The sequence below is a fragment of the Leopardus geoffroyi genome, chromosome B1 (genome assembly GCF_018350155.1).
Source record: "Leopardus geoffroyi isolate Oge1 chromosome B1, O.geoffroyi_Oge1_pat1.0, whole genome shotgun sequence".
NCBI lineage: Eukaryota > Metazoa > Chordata > Mammalia > Carnivora > Felidae > Leopardus > Leopardus geoffroyi.
Genome location: NC_059327.1, coordinates 200,836,232 through 200,861,626, shown reverse-complemented (window position 1 = coordinate 200,861,626; position 25,395 = coordinate 200,836,232). Strand labels below are relative to the sequence as shown.

At 54.4% G+C, this 25,395-nt stretch overlaps 1 protein-coding gene and 1 long non-coding RNA gene across 9 annotated transcripts in view; one reads left to right on the top strand and one right to left on the bottom strand.

Moving 5' to 3' along the window:
* Window positions 1–1,597: 1,597 nt before the first annotated feature.
* LOC123596201 lies at window positions 1,598–8,359 on the bottom strand. The gene is made up of 5 exons (XR_006711593.1): window positions 8,147–8,359; window positions 3,640–3,792; window positions 2,871–3,285; window positions 1,894–2,031; window positions 1,598–1,808 (listed from the first exon to the last, which is right to left on the bottom strand). It is a non-coding gene; the product is annotated as an uncharacterized LOC123596201 (long non-coding RNA).
* The window catches only part of JAKMIP1 (janus kinase and microtubule interacting protein 1), a 137,043-nt gene continuing 119,078 nt past the window's right edge, over window positions 7,431–25,395 (top strand). For 4 of the 8 annotated variants that reach the window (XM_045474607.1, XM_045474613.1, XM_045474606.1 and 1 more), the window contains exon 1: window positions 7,431–7,777. The gene's annotated coding sequence lies outside the window, so the exon portion shown is untranslated. Of the gene's footprint in view, window positions 7,778–24,220; window positions 24,329–25,395 lie in introns of those variants that run through there. The other 4 variants (XM_045474610.1, XM_045474611.1, XM_045474614.1 and 1 more) reach the window with 3 other exon arrangements.

The following is a 25,395-nucleotide window of genomic DNA, read 5'->3' as shown; positions in this document are numbered from 1 at the left end:
GTGAGATAAGAAGAAAAATATGGGAGAATAGAGAGAGATATGACACCCTGCAACCACGCATAGGAAATCAGGGAAAAGATAAAACACATTTGAGAAACACGGTTACCAGTTGGGCACAGGCACATAGGACAAGACTCATGTCCTATTTCTTAGGTTGAATGGAGGATACAGGAATGTTTATTTGATAGTTTTTAAAATTTATTTTATTTTTTGATTGTATTTATTTTGAGGGGAGGGGGGAGAGAGAGAATGTGAGCGGGGTAAGGGCAGGGAGAGAAGGAGAGAGAGAGAATCCCAAGCAGGCTCCATGCTGTCAGCACAGAGCCCAACACGGGGCTCGAACTCACAAGCCTCGAGATCATGACCTGAGCCGAAGGTGGACGCTTGACCGACTGAGCCACCCAGGGTGCGCCTATCATCTTTTATTCTTTGAATCTAGCAAAACCTTGAAGTAATGAATCTGATGGGAACACAAATTCTGATTTAACAGTTACTGGCGGAGTCCTGTCCCCTGTCGAGCCCCTATTCTAAGGATAAAGGGCCACTAACATTTCTTACCGTGTGCAGGGGCTACCATCACCCAAAGCTCGCTCAGGTCCCTGTGGGGTTACCGGTGCAGACAGAATTTCACTGTATTTTTGTGTGCATGTGCCCCCCCCCCTTTTTTTTTTAGGCAGTATAGAGACGCAACTGACATTTTTGGAAACCCCCTTACTGGGCTTTGGAAAAATACATATGTTATATATATATTACTTGGCATTCTCGAAATATTTCATACTCAAAACATTTTGTAATAGTTGGAAATTGGTCTCCTTAAACGTATTTTGTAAGGTCACGCTTCCCAGGCAGATCACGTTTTTATTTTTTGTGAATCAACAATGAATGATAGCTGTCCGAGCTTTCTTGAACGAAAATCTAGGCTACAGCGGGCTCTAGGTGCCATGGAGACCAATCTAACCAAGAACGAAAGGCAGAAGCTGTATTAAAAAGAAAAAGAAAGCGAGAGGGTCTGGCTACATACTTGGCTATATAACGTGGCAACAGATGCCACGAGCAAAGTCAAGAGATGCAAGAAAGGTCTGGAAAAAGTGCTTGAACCCCGAGAACCAGCAGAGGAGTATCCGCTCTGCTGAGAACACTTAAAAATGGACGAAAGAGAGCAGCTCGTAAGTACGGAGAACGATCCTGATGATAAACATGGTTTGAAAAACACAGTTTCCAGAGGGGAGGGAGCGGGGTGGTGGAAGAGATAGGTGAAGAGGCGGGGGCGCCTGGGTGGCTCAGATGATTAAGCGTGGGACTCTTGATTTCAGCTCAGGTCATGATCTCACCGTTCGTGGGTTCGAGCCCCGCGTCGGGCTCTGTGCGGACAGCTCGGAGCCTGGAGCCTGCTTCACATTCTGTGTCTCCCTCTCTCTGCCCCTCCCCCACTCACACTCTGTCTCTCTCTCTCTCTCAAAAATAATATGTCAACTATACTTCAATCAAAATTTAAAAAAAAAACCTGGAAACACTCCCCCCCTGCCCCCGCCCAAAGGACAAAAGCAAAAGCCCCAACTAAAAATGGACAAAGGGTAAGAAGCCAATTCTCAAAAGAGCACCTCTAAAGTCAAACATATATTCAAGTTCTCCCCGATTCCCCAGTAGGCAGGGAAATGCAAACTAAAGTCACAAGGACAGATCACTTCGCACTCATCAGGATGGCAACGTTTACAGCATGCCCTGGCATCGGTTGATGGTGGGAACTGTGTGCATTGAGGCAGAAGGGTCAGGTGTCACAGAATCTTGGGAAGGGAATCTGTCAGCATCTCTTAAAATAAACGTTTAGGTCTTCAAACCAGTAACTCCACTCCTGGGAATCCAGTCTGTGGGAAGAAAAATACTGACACTGACCAGGATATTTCCTGCCCATTGTTCTTAGCCGGCAAGGGCAGGGAGAAGGCACACATCATGGGATGTCATCAGCCTTTCAAAAGAATGAGGCGACTTCCCTGAAGAAGCTAGCACGGCTTTCAGCAGGTGTTGGTGAGCCTGAAAAGTAAGAACAGTTAAATGTGATTAGGAGGGATTCTTTTTGTAAGACACTGACCCCCAGTGCGTGGGTGCGTGTATGTGTGTGAATGCACGCGTGTAGGTACGTAGCATATACTTATGTGTGTTTGTGGAGAAACATATGGGAGAAGGTAAGCCAGGGGGTTATCAGGAGCCACCTCATGGGGGATGTGCTGTGGAAATGGGGAGGGGGAAGCGTCCAGAACAAAACCATCGTGTTTCTATTACGCCCATTCATGCGAACGTATCTGCACACGGGAGAGGCACGGAGGCCTGGTCACCCGAAGGCTCTCGGGGGTCACCCCGGTGTGGCGAGATTCAAGGTGACCTTTGTTGTCTCCTTTATATCCGCCTGCACTATTTGAATTCTTTACAATAAGCATGCATTATTCATAGAACCAGAAATAGCCCACAGAAAGCTGTTTTCCTTGAATGGTGTAGAGGAGAAGATGCGTCCCAGGAGGCCGGACTCCCCGGCACGGAAAGGGATGCAGAACTTAGACACTCTGCCCGGCCTCCCGCCCCTCATGGCTGATCCACCTTGTTTCTGGAGGGAAATCCTCAGGCCCTCGGTGCCCACCCCGGGGGCAAAGCCCTGTCCTGTGCAGGAGACTCCTTGGGCAGCTACCTTCGTGATCATCCTGTTTCTTTAAAAAATAAACTTTTTGTATCGAGATCACTGGACGCTCACGTGTAAGAAACAATAACGAGCCAGTATACCCTTCACCCGGTTTCCCTCAAAGGTAACACCTTGCAAACGTATAGTTACAACATCGCAAACCGGGCAAGGGCAACCGACGTGGATGGGATCCACCCACCTCAATCAGATTTCCGTGGCTCTAGCTGAGCTCACGCGGGTGCGTGTGTGCGCGAACTTAGTTCTGTGCGATTTTATCACTCGTGTAGACTGGCGTGTGCACCGCCACAGGGTACCCTCGGGGTAGAACCCAGTGCCATCCCGCTACCCCTTTCTAGACACGGCCACCACCCTCCCCCTCCCCAACTCCTGGTGCCACGCATCAGTCCTCTATTTCTATAATCCTGTCGTTTTGATAAAGTTCTATACATGGAATCACGCGGCTGTTGAGCTCAGCCGAATTCCCATCGTCATCTTTTAGGATCCGAACGTGAGCTGATGGCAGCGTGGGCTTGGGGTCGGAGACCTGGCTGTAGTTTCCAGATCCTTTTGTCTGAGTCTCCTTTGTCTCTTCCAGAAAATGAGAGTAACAGCGCCTGCGGGGACACGGAGGGAGGGAAGCTTTTCTGCTACGAATCCCAGCAGTGTTCAGCGCACGCATCGAAATAGCCTCACTCTTTCAGGTGCGCCATGATCACATCCCTAGGTCCTATTCTTCCCATCACTCGGATGGTGGCACTGGGGGCCAACGGTGGAACCAGGACTCACGTCCCAGAGTGTCTGGCAGGTGTGTGTGTGTGTGGGGGGGGGGTGGTGGCACCATTTCTATTCGACAGGGAGGAAGGAGACCTAGGCTCAGAGCGCTGATGGGACTTGTCCCAGGGACACAGAGCTCCCCGCCCCTCGCCTGGCACTGGTTTTGCTGTGCCCCCTGCCTCAGGGCATCTTACCAGCAGTGGGGTAGTTTTCTGCTACTCAGGAGATGCAGAGAGCCCGAGCGGTGTCGGCCACTGTGGAAGCCAGGTCTGCTGGTTCCGATCCCCAACTCAGCCACTGAGCTGGTGCCCTGAGGCAAGTTATTGAACCTTTACATTCCTCGGTGTCTAAGGATAAGGAGGGAGGGATTGAAATGGGTTAATTTCTATGAAGCTCAGACAGTGCCCAGCACACGGTAAGTGCTCAGTAAACGCGAGTCGTTATTATCAATGTGATGGTTTATTTTTCCCCAGAAGCAATTGCATTCTGGCTCTCCTGGCTGTGAGACCCTGCGCAAGCTACCTAACCTCTCTGTGCCTAGGGTGGTTGTGCAGATTAACTAAATTAGTACACGCAGCGTACCTGCATCAGTACCTGTTTGGAGCAAGCTTGACCAGCGTTTGCTCTTGTCATGGGTACCCCTCCCCCAGCACCGCTCACCACCCAGAAGGCAAGTCTTACACGTTGGATCAGCCTAGTCGGGGGCGGGGGTGCCGCTCAGAGGGTTCTGACCTGTCCTCCTGGGACCGTGGGTCAAACTGCCCGGATTCTGACCCTCAGCCTCCTTCGTCTCAGCCAACGCCACGGTCTCTTGCCTCCACCTTCCCACCCAGCCTCCATGCAGATGCCAGAGCTGCCAACCAACTCCAGGGGCGTCACGGCCTGTTCCAAATTCCTTGATGACCAGAAGTCCCAGTGAGGCTTTCAGGCTCCTTGTGATCTGGTCTTGCCAGCCTCTTAACCTCGTGTGCTCCCTACGGGGCAGCAGGCCTGGAATCCATGTCTCAGTCTTTGTGCCTCTATGGTCCCTCTGCACATGCTGTTCCCTCTGCCTGGAAGGCCTGCTTTCCTCCCTCTTTGTCTAGCTGCAGTGCACATGTCTCCTCCTTCAGGAAGCCCCTCCTGACTCCCTGAAGTGGTCCCAGGAGCTCCTTCCCTGGCACTCGTATGGTCAGGGTACCCCATCATAATGCTCCTCTGTGGTCTCTCCCACTGACCCATGAGCCACGGGGCAGAGACAAGCTGTCTCCCTGCCATGTCCCTGCTGCCTGGGCAGAGCATCCCTATGCAGTGGGTGCCTGTCTGTGTCTGTGGGATCCCTGATGGAGCTGGCGGGGCCTGCCTTGCCCTTCTGTACTTGACCAGGCCTCCTTGAATCCGGTCACTCATGGCCTTCCTCCAGAACTCCTGATGGCTCCCTTCCCACCGGAAGGTCAAGTCCAAACTCAGGACCTTCACACTGCTGTTCACTATCCCTGGAATAGTCTCACTTCCTCTTTGTGCAGCTAGCTGAGGCTCAGGGCTGACTTCCTCAGGGAAGGCTCCCGGACCTCAGACCACGCCAAGCTCCACATGACGTGCTAGCTTCGCACCTTTCCCCCCTCCTCAGGAATGATCACAATCGTCGTTAATAATTCTGTGACTTACAATAACATCCTGGAACCTGAGAGGGTGGCCTTACTTGGGAAAAGGGTGATTAGATGTGATTAAGTTAAGGGTCTTGAGGTGAGATGATCCTGGATTAACTCGGTAGGTCCTAAATCCACTGACGAGAATCTTCATAAAAGAGGAGATGGCGGGCACCTGGGTGGCTCAGTTCGTTGAGCGTCTGACTTCAGCTCAGGTCACGATCTCACAGTTTGTGAGTTCGAGCCCGGCATCAGGCTCTCTGCTCTCAGCACAGAGTCCACTTGGGATCCTCTGTTCCCCTCTCTCTCTGCCTCTCCCCTGCTTATGCTCTCTCTCTCCCAAAAAATTTTAAAACAGAAGAGGCATGGACAGAGGAGGCAGCCACAGTCACGGGAAGCCACATTTGAGTGATGTGGCCACAAGCCCAGGAGCATCTGAAGAAGGCAGGAAAGAATTTCCCCTAACAGTTTCTGGACTAGGGACTTTTACCCTATAATATTACGAGAGCACACATTTCTGTTCTTACAAGCCTCCCGGTCTGTGGTATTTTTATTTTTATTAAAAATTGTTTTGAGTTTATTTCGAGAGACAGAGCACAAGCAGGGGAGAGGCAGAGAGAAGGAGCGACAGAATCCCAGGCAGGCTCTGCACCATCAGCACAGTGCCTGGTGCGGGGCTCGAACTCACAAACTGTGAGATCGTGACCTGAGCCAAGATCAAGAGTCAGACGCTTAACCCAATGAGCCACCCAGGTGCCCCTGGTCTCTGGTAATTTATGATGGCGGCCTTCAGGAAGTAGCAGAGATCCATATATATTAGGTCATTTAATCCCCGCCCAAACCCACCGATTATCACTGTTTTAAGGTCCATTTTACAGACGAGGAAACTGAGGAAAGCCAAGGGCCAATCACTTGCCTAAGGTCACCAGCTAGTAAGTGGTCAAACCGGGATCCCTCCCCCGACCCCCAACAGCTTGGTCCCAGCAGAGGCAGGCGAGTGGGCACTGACTGCTCCCCGTCTGGAACGCAGCAGGAACCCCTTCCCCAAGACCCTCAAACGTGGACGGCCTGTCGAGGGGATGGGTGCTCAGCACATCTTCGAGAGCGGCATCTCTGAGAAGAACGTTTGTCCTCTTGGTGAGCTGAAACCCGCCTCCCTGCGACTTTGAGGTCTGGGCTCACGAACTTTGAGTCTCAGGGTACCTGGAAGGCTGTTCTGGACAAGTTTGGACCCTTGGCTGCCACCTTGCTACCTGCTGTGGATCCTGGGACCCGGGGCCTCCTCATCCCTAGCGAGGAGAAAGTGGTGGTACGTGCCTCTTGGGTGGTCCGGAGGGGTGGTTCAGACACAGCAGATCAGCACACTTCAAATACGTAACTCTGACGTTGTCCCCACAGACCACTTTCCCTGGTGAGACGGCCTCAGGATAAACTCCAAATTCTTTCCCATAGCCAGAGACCCTACAGCTCTGGCCTCTACCTGTCTGGTCACCCTCCTCTTGGCCATTCATCTCACCTGTCTGGAGCCCGGAGACACCCCCCTCTTTTAGATTCTCAAATAAGCCACACTTTCCTGCGATCAAGGTGCTTTCTCATGCTTATGTGAATGCTCCTGCCTTCCTTTTCTTTGCTAGAATATAAGCTCCGGGAGGGCAGGGCCTTCCGTCTGTTCACTGCGGTATCCCTAGATCTTAATGGCTCCCTGGTACATAGTAGGTGCCCAATTAAATATTTGTGGAACGGAACTGAATGAACGGATCTTTGCCTCACGAAATCCTACCCTTCCTTCAAGCCTAGGCTGGACATCACATTATTCGTTCCACTATTTTTTGCTGACACGGGTTTGCCTCGCGGTGAAGGCTGTCGGCTCTGGCGTGAGACTCCTGGCTCTGCCTCTGGCTAGCCGTGTCACCTTCAACACTTCCTTTCCTGGGACCTGGGACCCTGAGAGTTCCGTGTGTACAAAGGCGCAGGTCGTGTCTTCCCCGACCGCCGATGGCCTTCGATGCCCACCGTCCCAGGTGAGGGCAGGGACGGGCTTCCCGGGGCCTTCAGCCCGAACTGGAGCTGGCAAGCCCCTCCCCAGGGCGGCTCCCACCCGCCCGGCGCGGCGGCCCTGCGCCTCGCCCGGGCGCTCAGCCGCGGGACCCCGGCCCTTCCCCGGCGCGGGCCTCGGGGCCAAGTGCGCACGCTCAGGCCTCCCCGCACCTCCTCCGGCTGCCGCCGAACGCCTCCCGGCCTCGGCCCCGGGCGGGGGCGGGCGAGTGCCGCGCCTTCCCTCTGACTGGCAGGAGGACGGGCCAATCGGAGGGGCGGCCCGGGGAGGGGCGGGGCCGCGCCGCGAGCCGGGCGCCGGGTGGTCGCCCGAGCTGCAGCCGGGAGCGTGCGGCACGCGTCTGCCGGCTGCCCCGAGCGCGGTCACCGGCGCCGCCGCACCTCGCCCCTCGCCCCGCCGAGCCGCGCGCGCATCTGCCCGTCTTCCTCGTTTGCTGCTGCTTACGAATTTTCTTTCTTTCCTTTTTTTTTTTTTTTTTTTTTTTTTTTTTTTGCACGCAGCCTTTTTCTGTTCCGTTTTGTCCTTTTTAAGGCGGGGGCGGCGGCAGCGTAAGCTCGGGGCGGGGAGGGGGCGGCCGGATGATGCGGCGCGGGGCTGCGCTGGCTACGTCCGCTGCTGCTGCCCGGCTCGGGCCTGAGCGCCGAGCAGGTGGGTACAGGTGCGCCGGGGGGCGGGAGGCGCGCGCTGGCCAAAGGGGACCCGCGGACCCCACGACCGAGGGGCGGACCCGGCGGCAGGGGACTCGGTGACCGGCGCCGCCCCGCCCAACGCCCACCTCCCCCTCCTCCAGCCCTCGCGCCCCTCCGGATCCCTTGACGCTCTCGCGTCTCACCTCCGTGGACCCCCACCCTTCCCATCCCCCATCCCCCCCCAAATCCCCCCGCAGCGTCTCTCTCCCAGCAGGAGAACTCTGCGTCGTCTCCCTCCGTAGGCCCCCTCCCCGTCCCGCCCCCAGTGCCTCTATCTCCCTCACGCCACCCCCATTTTCAAGAGCCAAGGAGGGGGAGGGGGACCCACCGGCTGCCTCCAGGGAGTGGCGCGGGGGGCGTGGCCGGCCGGTTCTCTCGGTGTCCTACCCACTGAGTAGGTCCGGGTACCCCCGTGTCCCGGCCGAGGTGGCACAGAGGTTGGAGGCCGGAGGCGGCGGGGTGGGGGGCGAGGCCGCCCTGCCTGCACCCCCGCCCCGCGCGCACAGCACCCGCCGCCTAGGCCCCTGCCACGCACACCCCCGCGCTGCTCCGCCCACGTGGGTTCGGGGAGGAGGCTGTAGCGCTGGGAAGAAAGGCTGGTACCCACCCTGCTGCCCCGCCGGCGCGCCCTGGGCGCACGCAGCCTCGGGAGATGGCGCAGAGGGATCGGCTCTGCGGGGCCGGGCACCTTGCCTGGGCGCGTGCGTTCAAGCCCCGGCCTGTGGGCCTGCGTTAGTGCGCCGTGCCCTCGCCCCCAGCCCTCTGCCCCCCCCCCACTCCATCACTCCACCCTCCCTGCTTCGGGTTCTTGAGGAGCCGGCCTCGTCATCCCTGATAGAGGCAGCTTGCCAGGCTGGAGTCTTTTGCCATAGAAGCACCCCCCCCCCCCCTTCCCCACGACCTCCCCTCCCCACACACCGGAGTCTGCCTTTCTCCTGATGGCTTGGCCGGCCTGGGCTCTCCGCCAGCCTCTGCCCGGCTCTTTAGACTCCGGAGATACTGTGTCTAACCGCGGGTGCTCCGCCACCCCCACCCCTTCCACGCGCACTCACAGGCACACTGTCCTTGGCCTTTGCTTGTGCTGTTCCCTCTCTAGGAACGCCATTCCTTCAACTGGTCGGCTCCTTCTCTACCAAGGTCAGGGAGAACCCCTTGCCCCGCCTGAGGTTCCTTGGATGGCAGAGTGGGACACACTCTCGTCCCGTCTGATGGCTTCAGCCTGCCAGACCAGATTAGGAGATCTTGAAAGGGCAGGGGCAGCCTCAGCCCCTCACATGGGGCTCCGGGGCTCCCTGCACCTGAGGGGGGCTCTCCCCACGAACTCTGTGTGACCTGCTGGTGTGGGGTGAGTCTGTGGGGGAGCTGGCTTCTCCTCCAGGACCTTGGGCAGGTGGGTGGCACTTCCATGAGCCCAGATGGACAAGGAGGAGGGGCAGGTTTGGGGATGGCATGGGTGGTCAGGACCCTTCTCAGATGCTTGTCCAGCGGGGCAACTTCCCGGATTGCTGCTGCTGAGCAAAGTCTTCCAGAAGGTGGGTGATTGCCAAGTGTTTGTTGTTGAGCTCTTGCACGTGGGTTGTAATGCATCTCTGCAGAGCATGGGGGTAATTCTCATTTTCAGACTTTTCACGGTGAGAGGCCCCTCAGTGGGTCAGAGTGTGGGCCCAACAAACGTGATCATTGCCATTGTCCTCCTTGACAAACCATCCTGGCTCCCGCTGCCCCTGTGACCTCACCTGTTCCTCACATCCTCGCTTCCTTGGCCCGCCTCTCTCTGTCCCTGCCACGCTGTCTCAGCTAAGTGTGCCACCTCTGCGTTCCCCGGACAGGTGTTGACCCTTCGGCTTCTCCCCCTGTGCTGTGGTTTTGTTACTGTTGTTTTTGTTGTTTTTGGGGGAGATGTTCCCCTCCCTTGTCTGCCTGGAGAACTCCTATTCATATGTTAAGGGCCAAGTCTCTGGGTCCTTCGATGGGATGTTTCCTGACTTTGGCAAACAGATTGCGGGTTCTCTCATCTGTGCCCTTTTGGAACATATATCCGTGTGTGGTTTAATATTTGTGTAGCTTTTCCTTAAGAAGACCCTGCCCACCGGAGACTGGGGACACAGTGAGGTCTGAGGGGCAGCCCTGCTTTGAGGGGGGCTCCGCCTTCCAGGGGGGCAGTCACACTGTCATGGATACTGCCAGCGCCGTAAGAGGGACAGAGCTTGATGGTCTGTCCTTGGCCTGACCAGAAGGTTTCCCGGTGAGGAGGCAGGAGGGAGGCCCCACCCTCTTAGGGTACAGGGTGGATGGGGGCCAGGAGGGGAGCAGGAGAAGGAACAATTTCTGAGGAAGGCGTAAGCCAGTAGCCAGTGCCGCCCTTCCTCTCCGCGGGCTCTGGAGCCAGACTGCCCGGGTGCCACGGCGGCCCCGCCCCTCACTCAGCTGCAGACCAGCAGGTGCCTCCCCCCCGCCCCCGGGGTTTGAAGCTAAAACGGGGTGCCTCCCTCAGAAAGATTGGGGATGACTGCACTGTGTTCCAGTTCTCCTCGTTTGGTCTCCTGACGGTGTCTGAGCCCCCACAGGGCTTCTGAAGTGGGGTTCACCTTTGTCCTGTTCCTTATGGTCGTGTGATCCCGGGCAACAGGATTAACCTTTCTGGGTCTCCCATTTCCTGTCCAAATGGGGGCGACGGTCTGTCTGGCTGGGTTGACGTGGGGATCAGAGTGCGGTCTCCGGGCACGGGAACCACTGAAGCGGCCGTGATGATGAGGGAGTGTATGGTTTAAAAAATGAATCTTTTGGTTTTGTCCCAAAGCGGCCACCCCAGTTAGAGGCCCTCCGTGTCCTTCTAGCTAACAACACCAGGCCAACGAGCTACCTAAATAGTCAATGCGTGGGAAAGACAGGCGGAGGGGGGTGCGTGCGTGTTGGCTGCTGGGAGTTGTGCACACCTGTGCGAGAAGGTGCTGAGGGCTGCGGGCAGGAGTCCTGAGCTCACCGCGAGTGTAGAGAAGGCCACCCCCCTGGCCACCCTCCGTCATCCGAGCTTCTTTCCTGCTCAGTGGTTAAGCCGTGAAGGCACAGGGCGGGGTCATGGGGGCTGCACTGAGGACCCGCTCAGACCCTACTGGCTGTGCCACCTTGGGCAAGTCACTTAACCGCTCTCTGCCCAGCTCCTTTCTCTGCGATGCTCACGTGAGGAATGTAGCTATGGTTGCTTAAGCTCCCACTCCTGCTGTGAGTTCTCTCCCCGAAGCTGCACAGAACCTCCCTAGGGTAAGGATTATGTGAGCACCTGACAGGCAGGGGCTGCGTCTGGAGGTGGGGGCGGAGGCGGAACTCACGGGGCGGAGGGGAGGGGTCCCGTGCTCCAGAACTCCGGTGTCGCTTCGTGGAACACGCTGATCCCTGTAATGGAAAGTCGACCTTCCCAGAAGGCCCGTGTGAGGAATCAGTGAGAGGAGGCTTCTCAGTGCCTTTAGTCGAAACAGGTTATCTTGAAGCCCGTAGCAGCCATTAGGGTTGCTGGGATCTGAGGCTCAGGAAGGGACCCCAGGGCGGGCCAGCAGTGGGACCTTGCTGGTCATTGTCATTCTAGCCCTGAACACGGTCAGACAATGTTTCCTTTGCTCTTGCCTTTCTAAGGCCGGGTGGACAGCCCAGGGATCATGGGCCAGCGGGGAGGGGCAGGAACAAAGAGGGGGGCCTGAGGGCCTCGGGCTCTGGGGCAGGGGTGAGGAGCCCTTCCTGTAGGAGGGGGGAGGGGGAAGAGCTTGCGGAGAGTGGCCAGGGCTGGTTCAGAAAGACTTGAAAGCAGCGGAGTGGGGGCAGGGCCTGGGGCTCAGAGTGAGGGAGCTCCCCGCCCCCCCCCCCCCCCCCCCCCGCCTCCACTGAGGGGGGAGGGGACCAAGGCTCTTCTCTTGCCTTTGGTATTAGTATTTATTTTTGGAACTGCCACAGGAAATATTTTACTTCTCATTCATCTGTAGAAATGAAATAAATGCCATTTTTCTTCATTGTAACAGTTAACATTTGTTAAGCACCTACCAAGTGCCAGGGTAAACGCTGGGGGTAGTGGGCGGCAAGCTGTGGCCCATCAGCCCGCCGCCGCCTGCTTCTGTCAATAAAGCTTTATTGGTACCCAGCCACGCCCACTTGTGCACCTGCTGTCTGTGGCTGCTTTCCTGCTGTGCTGACAGGGTTACCTAGCTGGGGCAGTTACCCGTAAAGCCAGAGACGGTTACTGCCTGGCCCTTTGCGGCTGGAGTGAGCCACCCCCCTAGTCTGTGCTGTCCCTGATTTGAGTTCATTCGGTTCTGGACACAAGCCCAGAGGGAGGTACCTTGCGCCTCTCATTTTACGGATGGGTACAGCCTGTAGCCTGCCCAGGGTCACAGAGCTGGTACGTGGGGGAGCAGGGATCTGCTCCCGAGCAGCCCACATTATTACTTTTTTTGGGGGGAGGGAATTTGTATTTTTTATCAGCTTCTAATTTGAATTTTACCACGTTTAGAGAATATGGTCTGTATACTATCGATTTTTAAATATTTATTGACAATTAAAAATTTTTTTTAAAGTTTCTTTCTTTTGAGAGAGACAGAGACAGCACGTCAGCAGAGGAGGGGCAGAGAGAGAGGCAAAGAGAGAGAATTCCAAGTTGGCTTCAGGCTGTCGTCGCAGAGCCCGATGTGGGGCTCGAACTCACAGAACTGTGAGATCATGACCTCAGCCAAAATCAAGAGTTGGACGGTTAACCAACTGAGCCACCTAGGCACCCCTCTTTTTTTTTTTTTTTAATTTTTAATGCTTATTTATCTTAGGCACACACACAGAGTGCAGTGGGGGAGGGGCAGCGAGAGAGGGAGACACAGAATCTGAAGCAGGCTCCAGGCTCTGAGCTGTCAGCACAGACCTCGACACAGGGCTCGAACCCACGACCCGTGAGATCATGACCTGAGCGGAAGTCAGATGGTTAAGCAACTGAGTCACCCAGGTGCCCCTCCTTTTTTTTTTTTTTTAATTAATTAATTTAAATTCAAGTTAGTTAACCTGCAGTGTAGTATTGGTTTCGGGAGCAACCTGGGACCTGATCATTTTTAAAGGATCTTTGTGTTAAATATATACGTAATATTTTTAGTAACGGTTAACGTATTTCATAACCGGTCAGTGGCGTGGAGTATGTTCACACCGTTGTGCCCCCATCACCGCCCAAGTCCAGAACTTTCCCGTCCTCCCAGAGTGGCGGTCCACGTTCTTAACCATGACTCCATGCTGCCTTGTGGGAGTTTTGGAGGAAAAAAGGCAAACGTCAGCGGCGTCCTGACTTCGCACAGGAGGCTTTGGACGGCGGGTTTGCGTTTGAGCGCTGGATCTGCCATTTACCAGCTGATGGGGGATGAGGCACGCGAACTCCTCTGTACCCCCTACAACTCGGTGTCCTCATTTGTAAGGCGGGGACGCCCCAGTCCCTGTCCCTGGAGATGGCGTGAGGAAATAAAGAGTCGAGGTGAAGGCCCAGCCTCGTGGGGTGGACAGTGGCAATGATGGGGCGCTAGGTCTGTCCTCTCTGTGGCCCGTGGTGCCCCCTTTATCCTTTCCAGGTCCTGGAAGCATCCTCGGGTCCCATCACATGCCTTGAAGCCCCTCCTCCTGGACCTCAGAGGACCCAGATGCCGTGTGGATGAGGCCTCCCGCTGTCCCTTCTACCCCGTGGCCCAGACTTGGCTGGAGGGCCACCTTGGAGAATGAAAGAGGGTTCTGTGTGCGACCGTCCTGACTGCCCATGTGGCAGTAATGCCCTTGTGTGTGCCAGGTCAGGGGCCCCAGTGGCTCTGCCTCGGCTGCATTTTGATTTGGGAGTCCTGGACTGGCCCCTGGTCCCTTCGTCAGAGCTGGGGAGGGGGTGTGGAGTGGGACATATCACCGAGGGGGTTTCCTGCTTCCTTTGAAGGACAGGCAGCCTGTGAGGATCACAAGGTAGTGGGGGCTAGGAGGGGTCTGGCATATTAGCTCGCTGAGACGCGGGGACGCAACCTGGCTTTCCTTTGTCAGGTCTCCCCCTTTTGAAAAAGTGGGGCGGCCTTCACACAGCATAGGATTAGCCATTTTAAAGTGTCCCATCCAGTGGCATGTGATGCGTTCATGAAGTTGTATACCCACCACCTGTATCTGGTTCCAAGACATTTTCATGGCCTGCGGTGAAAGCCTTGTGCGCGCTAAGCGGTTCCTCCCCGCTGCCCCCTCCCTCAGCCCCTGGCAACCACCGGTCTGCCTTGCGTCTCTAGGGATTTGCCCATCCTGGACATTTCGAGTGAATGGGATCCTATGTGAATGTCCTCAAGGTTCATGCAGGTCGTAATGGGGGTTGTCTGTGGTTCAGCACTTTTTATGGGCGAGTAGTATTTCATCGTGCGGACAGACCACATCTTATTCTCCATTCGTCTGTGGATGGATGTGTGGGTGGTTTCCACTTGGTGCCTGGTGTGCCCAGCGTTTGAAGCAAGGCTTCGAGTGTTAAGATGCTCTTCCAGGGGCCTTTGCTGCCCAGGTCATGTTGTCGCCTCTTACTGCCAGCGTCGTCACCAACCCACTCGGCGGATGCTCCTGGACAGACACTCCACGCTAGTGTGTGCTGGGAGCGGCCGGCCTGGACTTGTTCTTGACCCGAGAATGGCTTGCTGGCTTCCCATTTTCCAAGCCGGGGTGTGGGAGTGCCCTGCGGCGGGAGGGGTGGCATGGGAGCCGCCCGAGTCGCCCCAGAGAGGCCGCTGACGCAGCGCTGGGAGCCCGGGCACCTTTCTGTTGGTTCCTGGAACATGCTGGCCTCTTCCTGCCCAGAGGTTTTTGTGTGCTGCTTGCCGTCTGGCATGCTCTTCCCTGCCCTCGCCAGATCGGTTTTCTGAGCCTCCACATCTTGGGTTAAATTTTCCCCTCCTCGGAGACGTCTTCCCTGTCCATCCCGGGTAGATGCCCGCCTCCCCTCTGCTATTTCCCCTCCCTGCACTCTGTTTTCTTCTGAAGTCATCACCATCTGAAGTGTTTTTTTCCTCATTTATGATCATCCCCTCATTTATGATCATTCCCCCTGCCCCCAATGAGCTGGGGGGGTGGGGAAGCACCACAGGACAAGAACCTTGCCTGACATGTTTATGCTCATCTTTCAACACAGGGTATTGGCGCACAGTAGGTGCTCAGTGAATAATTGCCTGTTGCTTAGAGTCCGACGTAACTTAACTTCCTGATTCCAGGCGTCAGGCTCTGTGTCCTAGAACACGTTTCTTCTGAGCATCACTTCCTTTCTTAGTCAACACGGAGACCATCCGGTGTCCCTACCTCTTGGGGTTGGTGTGAAGGTCAGAAATAACCTGTGCAGCCTTCCCAGAGCTGTGCTGGGGTGTAGTAGGCACTTGGCAACCCGTGCTGCTGTTGGTGGAAGTTGGAGACGTGGTCACAGTGATTGCGCAGGAGTCTCCCTATGCTGGGTGACCTGTACGCGTGCTTGCCCAGAGGTGGGCAGGGGACTCCTGGATCCAGGCTCCCCGCCACTCACCACTCGGAGCTGTTGAGCCCTGAAGCGTGGCTCCTCTGGACCGACCTGCTGGCGAGTGAAAACAGGTTTCTAAGACGTTGTATCGGCGGAGGGTGTAAATGATCTCAGTAAAAAACTTTAACAGCCATCATGCATTGAAATGATACTATTCTGGATCTGTTGGGCCCAATGAAATGTATTATCAAAATTAGTCCCATTTGTTTGCTTGTTTGTTTTTTTTTTTTTTAAGTGGCAACTAGAAAATTAAAAACTGCAGGTGGGGCTCGCATGGTATTTCTTTGGGGGCAATGCTGCTGTAGACCCTAATCTCCTTGAGGGCAGGGGCCAGGCTCAGGGTACCCTGCCTCTGCCTTCTCCGAAGTACATGTCCCTCCCTAGGCAAGTTAATTAAATTTTGTTGTGCTTCAGTTTCCTCCTCGTAAACAAGCAGTCGGGTCTGATGATGACAAGCAGTGATGGCGCACATTTGAGGGCTTCCTGTGTCTCCTGGGAAGGAGCGAGAGCCCCAGTAAGAGGAGGTGTGGCAAGGGCCCTGCCCACACCAGCCTTCACTCTGGGGAAGCAGAGACCCATGCAATCGAAATAGAACACAGACCCAGTCCCTGAGACCGATTGTTCCCCGAAGAATCCAAGGAAGAAGGCGCCGTGGACTTCATACTGCCAGGAGAGCCGGGTCTCTGGTTGGGAGGATCTCCATCCAGGGATGGATCTCCGCCCAGCCTGGTCCATAGCAGGTTCTTCCTAACTGGCAGCCGAGGTGACTACTCTGGGACGGCTCAAGAGCATTGGGCCACTCTGCTAAGATGAACCTCCACTTGATGGCTCTGGCCTTTTTAATCCCAATGCATGTAATCACCACATCGGCATTTTGCTGCTGTTCTCTGAAGATTTTGCAACCTCACCTTTATTTTCCATGGCTCCTGAATGCAAGACTCGCATCCCAGCAGCTTACTCACGGCCAGCTCTGATTGGACAAGCACCTGATCTGCCAGCTCTGATTGGACGAGAGCAGCTGATCGGCCAGCTCGGATTGGGCAAGGGCAGCTGATCGGCCAGTTCTGATTGGATGAGAGAAGCCGATCAGCCAGTTGTGATTGGACGAGAGCAGCTGATCGGCCAGCTCGGATTGGGCAAGGGCAGCTGATCGGCCAGCTCTGATTGGATGAGAGAAGCTGATCAGCCAGTTGTGATTGGTTGAGGGCAGCTACTTCTCGGGGTGTGGCACAGCCGCCCTCCTGCTGTATATATTGCTTCTGCTCCATACCCTATCTCCATGGATTTTCTGCCAGACCTGGGAGGGAGAATGGATTTTGTCCCCAGTCCAGCCAGGAACTACTAGGGAGACGAGTCACATCACCCCTGGAAGCTCTGGTGTCCTACGGGTGGGTCACCCCCCTCCCCGTACCCGTCACGAGGTGTGTGTGCCCCACATGGACAGATGCCCAGAAGAGCTTTGTTTCAGTTCTGCAGAGGTCTCCTAACGTTGTCCTCCTAGTTGTCCACAGGCACCGCCGGCCTGCAGGTGCCTGGCATTGTACTGCCTTCTGGGCTGGGGGGTTGAGAGTGGAGACCCAGGGTAGGTGATGGAAGGCGCCAGAGTCTTCCTTTCCAGCCCCCACTGGGCCGGCACCACCTCAGTGCTGCGGAATGAGTGAATTACCTGAGGTTGCACAGGTAGAAATGGGAGTGGTGGGCCTGCTCTGGCTACTCCTACAGTTGCTGATTATATATGAAAAGTGTGCAGAGGCCTTATCTAGGCGTTCAAAGCTCGCGTGGACTGCCCCCAACTCAACTGCCGGTATTTACCCCAGCGGACTGCACCTACCCCCTAAGCACTGCTCTCTCTTCCAGATCCTTGTTTGCCAGCTCCCTCTGCCTGGAATGGCTCCCCATGGCCCACCTGTGACCTCCGCTTGCTTCATGGCCTGGTGGGCCTGCCTGGATGTTTCTTCCTCCATTCTTCCTGGGCCCCCAGGAGAGACCTGTTTGCTTACTCTCCAAGTTCATATTGAGTGAATGAAGTCACTGGGGCTGGATTAAGACAGGAACGGCCTGGAAGCAGAAAGAATGCACCAAAGGGGCTTCTGCGCATCCCAATTTTGCCAGCATGGAGTGGCCCGCTCCTGCCTCCCTCTCCTCCCACGCTTTCAGTAGGGCATGTGGCCAGCTACACCATCTGCCCATGGTTCCTGACTGAACCAGGCTTTTGCACAGGCTGTTCCCTCTGATCGATTTGCCCATTAGCTTTTCCTGCCCTCATCCACCCGGGGAACATCTTCCACTTGTGCTTGGGATCCATCATCAACCTTATTTCCTCCAGAAAACCTTCCCTGATGTACGTACCCTTTCCCCTTCCCCAGGCCAGGTCAGTCGTGTCCCTAGGGCTCCTGCTGCCCTAAGCATCCTTCTGTTACTGCCCTGGACGTAGTATTGCAGCTGTCAGTGACTTATCTGACTCTTCCATTAGACAGAAGTCTCCAGAAAGTTCTGAGAGGCTTGACATGCCATCTGATTCACAGTGGGATTCCCAGAACCTGGGTGGGGCACACAGTAGGCAGTCAATAGGGTTTTGGCCCTTAGTCTCACAGATCCCAGTAATGTCAGTGTTGGGAGGGGCCTCAGCAGGGAGGTGATAGGCTCTCCTCTCTCTTGCTTGTGTTGGGTCCACTTGGCCCTTAACTAGCCTCACTCCACTCTCTGCAGCAGTCACCTCTAGTGACTACCCTGCGAACCTTAGATCCTGAAGAACTCGGAGATGAGATACCCCAGTGGTTCTGTTAGCCCAGAGATGACACTGGGGAGCCTCTCTCGCTCCTCCGGAAAGTCTCCTTCCCTTGCACACAGGGATTTCGCTGTCTTACAGTGCAGCCTGCTTTTGGTTTAGGATAACAAATATGTTAGAAAGCTGTTCTCCAGAGTCCAAAGCATCCTTTCATGTTTACTGAAAGCTGTATTTCTTGTTAAGTTGTCCTGGTCTCACCCTTTATCCCAAAGCCGCACCTCAGGATGCACTTTGGAAGGCGTGGCTTCTTTTAGGAAGTTGGCAGAACTGCTTCCTGGGTCAGGGGGGCTGGGTGAGGGAGCTCATTAAGTCGGGCAGTAATTGGGTTTCTGCAGCAAGTCCGGGGTGCTTCATGGCTTGGGGCTAGGTGTTCTTTTTGTCAACCAGATACTTGATTTTGAACCAGGACCTGGATGCCTACAAATTGTGCCAAATCTGTTTAAGCCTTCTGGCAAATGGGCTCTTTAGTGACATTTGTCTCTCCCTGGAATGTGACAATCACCCAGGATGAGCCCCATTTATGACAGCCTGGGCATTTTAGATCTGAGTCTTCTACAAGGGTAACTGAAAACAAATGCAAGACACTTCAGACCAAAGACACAAACAAGTTTTATGGCTGGGTAGGATATTGGAACTGGGGGGTGCTCCAGCAAGAAGATGGGAGGAGGGGTGCCAGGTGCCCCAAACCTCAGGTGTTGACAACATAGATTGGGGATTTGGGATCTCACAGTTCACAAGCTCCTGGGTTGCAGCCTCCCTTCATGTTTGTTGGTGAACAGAGAGCTTAGTAGGTAAACTAAGAGGTCAAATGACCAGGAGGTTGGGGTGTAAGTTACTTAGGGCAGGATGTGGGCTGGTCACTTCAGATGGGGTGTTCACTGTGGCAGGTACAGAGGGACTTCTGCTCGCTAGACCCTCGTTAGCATCTGCAAGAGCAATGCCACAGCATTTGAAAATACCCATGTTGTGGACTTTGAATTCAACCATCCCTTCCCACTTTGGTTTGAAGCACTGAGCCATTACCACACTTGTAGTTGCTATGTGTCAGGAAGATGACTCCCAAAATATTGCAAATGGCCCCATCCCTTCTCCTTGTGGGCAGGTCAATTTGTAGCTTCAACTCCTCTGATTCAGGAAGTTGATAGTAGACATTTCTTTAGATGGCGTCCCGTGACTATTGGACAAATAATCGATGTGCTCCTGTCTGCTGGAACCAGAGAGAAGAAATCATGATTTTTTTGAAAATGAGCCATTTAAGAAACTGAAAATTGTCAGAGAGGTCATTTTGTTATCTGAATTAAAAATAATTAGCCCTTTGAAGTTCTTGCTCTACCTTTTATGCCAAACCCAGTGTCTGATTCACTTAATACAAGAGAATGCAGTAAAGGAGGAGCAGAGGAACCAAAAAGACATGAGATCTACAGGAAACAATAAGTAAAATGGCAGACATGAACTCAACTATACAAATAGTAATATTAAACGTGAATGGGTTAAACAATCCAATCAAAAGGCAAAGACTGTCAGAACATATAAAAAATGATCTAACGATACACTGTCTACAGGAGACACACATCTTTGGATTCAAAGATGAAATAGATTGAAAATACAAGGATGAAGAAAGATCTGTCACGTGAAGAGCAAAACCATAAGACAGCTGGAGTGGCTGTACTGATATTATATAAGATAGACTTAAAAATAGAGATACAGAGGGACATTTTGTAATGGTAAATGGGTCAATCCATCAAGAAGATATAAACAATCACAAACATATATGCACCTAACAGAGCGTCAAAATCCATGAAGCAAAACCTGACCGAAATGAAAGGAGAAATAGATAATCCCACAAGACATAGTTGGATACTTAAATACTCCACTTTCAATAATGGATAGAACAACTGGATAGGAGATCAAGGAAATCGAAAACTTGAGCAACCCCGCAAACTGACTAGGCCTACCAGCACCATCAGAATGTGTATTCGCAAGTGTACATGGATCCTTCTCTACGACAGACCGTAGGCTCAGCCATAAAACAGCCTCAGTGCATTTAAAAGTATAGAAAAAATAATGCAACCTATGCTTTCTGACCACAAAGCAATGACGTTAGGAGGCAATACCAGCAAACAGTGCCTGGCCTCTAGCTGATGCTCTGCTCCCCTCTTGTCAACCCGACATCCCAGACCTCCACTTGTCCTTCCCATCTCATCCGTCATCCCTCTCAACACCTTTACTTCCTGGCCAGACCAAGCCACTGACTTCTCCAACCACTGTGTCCAGCTTCCCTGTGTTTGCTCATGCTGCCCCGCTTTCTGGAAACCCCATTCCACTGCCTTCCTCACCCCCAACCCATCTCCCAAGTTTGCATCCTGCTCTTCCTGCCTTCCATGAACATCTGCCTTAGCGAGCCACAGTGAGGAGGGTACATAAGGAACTGACAAGAGCGGTGGTTCTCTAAGTGGGGTCCTGGACCAGCAGCATCAGCATTATCTGGGGGCATTTTAGAAATGCACATCCTTGGGGCACCTGGGCGCCTCAGTCGGTTAAGCATCCGACTTCAGCTCAGGTCATGATATCGCGGTTTGTGAGGTCGAGCCTCGCGTCGGGCTCTGTGCTGACAGCTCAGAGCCTGGAGCCTGCTTTGGATTCTGTGTGTCCCTCTCTCTCTGCCCCTCCCCCTGCTCATGCCCTGTCTCTCTCTCTCCAAAATAAATAATCATTAAAAAATGCACATTCACAGGCCCCACCCTGAGCTACCGGGTCAGAAACACTGGGTTGGGGTCTGGCAGCCTGGCTTTTAACAAACACTGGGAAATTCTGACACTCCCTCCAGCCTGAGAACCAGGGCAGGAAGGGCTTGTCCCCACTTATCCTGTAGTTACACAGTCTGTCTCTTGGGTCGTCACTAAGGGGGAGGGGGTCAGTCCTCCTGTCCTGCTGAATCTACAGCTGAGCACAGGGACCCTTGTTTCCCAAGGGCAGTTCCTTAAGGGCGGTTCTTCTCTGCCCAGTAAGCACATGCTCCAACTGGCGCTCAGAGCGAAGGGTGCTTGGTTTCCAGGGGTTTCTGGTGGGAGAAGGTGGATGTCCTGACCTTGCTCTACTGTACCTTGTCCCTCTTTGTGATGGATGATGTGTGATTTCCAGGAAAGAGGGAAAAGGCAGAGTGTGAAAACCAGCCCTGAGCCGGGAGTCACAGGGCCCGGGCTTGCATTCTGCCCACCTACTGCCTGTAACATCTTGCGGTGGTCCTTTCCCGAGGGTACGTGTGGAGCGTCAGCCGCGTGCTGGGCACTTGGGTCCTGCTGTCTCAAAGCACACTGAGCAAGCACGATAATCATAGTTAATCACAGAACGATACAGCAGCCTTACCTCCCTCTAGATCTGTTTTCCCATTTGTAAAATGAAATGTTTTCAAAGAAAAAAAAAGTTGTAGGGGCACCTGGGTGGCTCAGTGGGTTGAGCATCGGACTCTTGATTTCGGCTCAGATCGTGATCTCAGGGTAGTGAGATTGAGCCCCGTGTTGGGCCGTGTGCTGACAGCACGGAGCCTGCGTGGGATTCTCTCTCTCTAACTCCCCCTCCCCCTGGCCCTCCTCCACGTTCGCACACATGTGCGCACTCTCTCTCAAAATGCATAAAAACACTTACATTTTTACAAACAGCTACACTGCAATGTGGTCAAATATACAAAGCAGGGACATGACGGCTTATTACCGCATGCATTTTATGACCTTGAACTTAACAACTCTTACTGGTTCTAAGGTCAGTCCGTGAGAACAGGGAGGTTGATCTGGTGAAGATAGCTTTCAGAATGAAAAACTTGGGGTGACAGTTGTGGCCTTAACAGCTGTGGCATCCTTGGCGTTGCCAGGCTTTTGTTGTGGTTGGGAAAACATTCTGCGTTTCGAGAAGCCTCATATGCCACGTTGGCCATGGGTTAGGGTTTTGTCAGGAAGTTGCCTTGCGTTTGACCGGGGGTGATAGGAGAGGCCGTACGAAGGCCTGCACAGAGCCGAGTGTTCTCCTGGCAGCTCGGGTCCAGGCAGCGGGTTAACATCTGGTGTGCAAGTTATTTGAGTTTGTGTGCTGTCTGTGTGGCTGAAAATGATCACACCTGAAAAGACAGAATCAAACACGCGTGGCTCCAGACCCCTGATCCCTGACCCCCGAGCGTCTTCGCGGGGCACCAGGGCTCCGTGGCACGGGGCGTGCAATCCAGGCCCCCGTCGTCACCTCCCAACCCCCCGACGTGCTGATGGTCCTGCTCCGTTTTAGACACTGGCCACCGTCGCTTCACAGGTGCCTGTGCCTGTGTGTTGTCATCTGGCCGTGCGACTCATGTTTGGTTCTTTGTTGGGTCTTAGGCTCCGAGTGTCCCACGTGGCCCAGGCTGGGACCTGGGAAGGCGGAGCCCAGCTGAGCAGGAAGAAGAGTGCATTAGGGCCAGCCCTCGCTTCACCTCGTCCCTGGGAGCAGACCCGGGGGGTCCAGTGCCCTCCTGGGAGGCTGTAGGTCCTGCCGGCCCACTGCTTCTGCATAAAGGCCTCGAGTTATCGGGTGTTTGGGAAGAACAACAACCACGCCAAGGAGGATGATACCTCCCTGAAGTGACACCTGGCTGTGTCACTCCTCTACTTAGCGGGCTCCCCGTGGCCCAGGATGAAGTGGGCCCAGGATGATGCTTCTTGTCATCACATCCGTGACCTCTCCTGATGCTCCTGCTTTTACCAGCTGTCTTAGCTCAGGCTGTCATAACAAAAATACTATAGAATGGGGGGTCCAAAACGATGGAAATGGAAGTACTCCTCGTTCTGGAAGCTGGGAAGCCCAAGGTCAGGCTGCGAGTCAGTTTTTTTTTTTTTTAATGTTTATTTATTTTTGAGAGAGAGAGAGAGAGAGAGAGAGAGAGAGAGAATATGAGCAGGGGAGAGGCAGAGGGAGAGGGAGACACAGGATGCGAAGCAGGCTCCAGGCTCCAAGCTGTCAGCACAGAGCCCAACGCGGGGCTCAAACCCACAAACTGTGAGACCATGACCCGAGCCGAAGTCGGACGCTCAACCGACTGAGCCCCCCAGGTGCCCCAGGCTGCCAGTCAGTTTTGATGTGAGCTCTCTTCCTGCCTTCTTACTGTGTGCTCGTGAGGGGGCAGGAGAGGGACAAAGCAAGCTCGCTTGTGTCTCTTCTTATAAGGGCACTCATCCCATCTTGAGGTCCCCATCCCTTAAGGTCCCCAAAGGCCTCATCTCCAAATGCCAACACACTGGGGATTAGGGCTCCAACATATGAATTTGGTGGGACACAAGCAGTCTGTAACACTGACCCCTGCCTTAGGGACGCTGTGCCTTCCCTGAGCTTACCAGGCCCCCTTCCTTCCTCCTGACTCTCTACATCTGTGCCTTCTTCCTAGCACTGCCCTTCTGCTGCCTCTGGAGGTGGCCTCAGTCTCACGTCCTTGGGCGCCTTCCTGACCCCCGGGCCCCTGCACGTCTTTCTGTGACAGCCCGGAGCACACTGTGGGGCTGTCATCTTTCATAGTCTTCCTTGCTCACTGGCTGCAGCTCAGGACCCAGGTCAGGTCTGTGTTTGAGGCTTCGGTGCCCGGCCCGGGGCCAGCAAATGTGACACCTGATGAAGTCATCCTTGACCACCTTCCTCCCCGACTCGGCCGGCAGTCACCTGGCAGGGAGTAGCCCGACAGTAAGTACACCTTAATCCAAGCCCCCCCCCCCCCGTAATTAGTGTCCCTCTTTGTAATTAGTGTCCCTGGTCTCTCTCTACCTCATCCCCCCTCCCACGCACACCCCACCGTCCCCTTCATTTCTAGAGTTACCTTCTTGAGAGAAGCCAGGACACAGGCTCTGCGTCCCCTCCCTGCAGCTTTGGGCACACAGCAGGCACTTGGTAAGTGTCTGTCGAAGAGGCCCCAGGCACAGCACGCCACGTTGGGTGGCTGCTGTAGAAAGGATGTGGAAACCACAAACGAAATCGGCTTGAAAGTCACTGGTCGCCTCTGCTTGTTTCTGGCAGTGTGATTGCCTGTCAGCCCTGTGACTCATTTCAGCAGAGGTGGGACAGAGACGACCTGACAGCCTTTTCTGGGACTTCTTGAGGGCACTTTGCACCCCAGTAAAGAGGTGATTCCGAAATGGAGCAGGGGGTTTGCCAAAGGCCAGCAAGCGGCAGTTGAAAGAGCAAAGGTAGGGACTTGGGCAAATCCGTTACTCGCTTGAGGTTGAACTTCTGTCTCCACGAAATGAGGAGGATGACATGTGTCTCTCCGGGACCTTGTGAGTGCTGGGAGTATGTGTATAAAGCACCTGATGCCAGGGGGCCGCAGCCTTCTCCCCCCAGGTGTGCAGAACAGCCAGGCTTAGCCCTCTGCTCCATCAGTGTGGTTCCTCTGGCCTTCCTTTGGACGAGGTGATGTCTGGGTCACCCTCGTGGCTCTAGCCTCAGGCTGGGACCCACGTAGCAGAGCGGGTAAGAGCATAGACACTGGAGCCAGACCACCTGCTCATCTTCCCACCCCTATTTGTTGGCTGGCTCACCTTGGCTGAGTAACCTCACCCCTTCCCGCTGGAATGCTAAAATGGGGACACTGAGAGCACCATGTCTTAGGGCTGCAGAGTAGTAGATAATTTGGAAAGTCTGGGAAAGTTTCTGGCACGCCGTGACGGCCGCGTGAGCGGGGACTGTAGTTATTATCACTTGGTGCATGTTTGTTGAATTGTGTTGAGTTCTGTCTGCCGGGAGAGGATGTGGGTATTGCCATGATGCTTTACTTTTCTTAAAGCCCGGGTATCAGTTCCCATTGCTTGTCCCCACCTCAGATTTTTCTCTCCCGTTCAGCATTTGTAAGGTTCTACAGCGAAAAGTTAAAGAAAACAGAAAGGTCCACACGCGCAGAATGTTCTACAGGAAGTTTCCTCATGTTCTTGTAAATGCTGATAAAAACTCTCAAACCCGCTCTTTGACGGGAGTTTTGCGACGTGGGTTTTCAATGGGAGTAGCAATTTTATCGGGCATATGTTTGTGTTTGTGGGTGTGTCTGGTGGGAAAGTGAAGTCGGTGGCTTTCTGTTGCTACTGGAAGCTTTTCATGGACTGGAATATTTTGAAACTGTAGCTTTATGGAAGCGTTGAGGCTAATTCAGCGGTATTTACTTTGCTGTCAATATGCTTTGCTCTGGGAGGGTGATGGCACAGTGAGCCTGGCTGTTCCTCCCTAAAAATGTGCTTGGGTGCCTTCTGAGACTGTGCCTGGC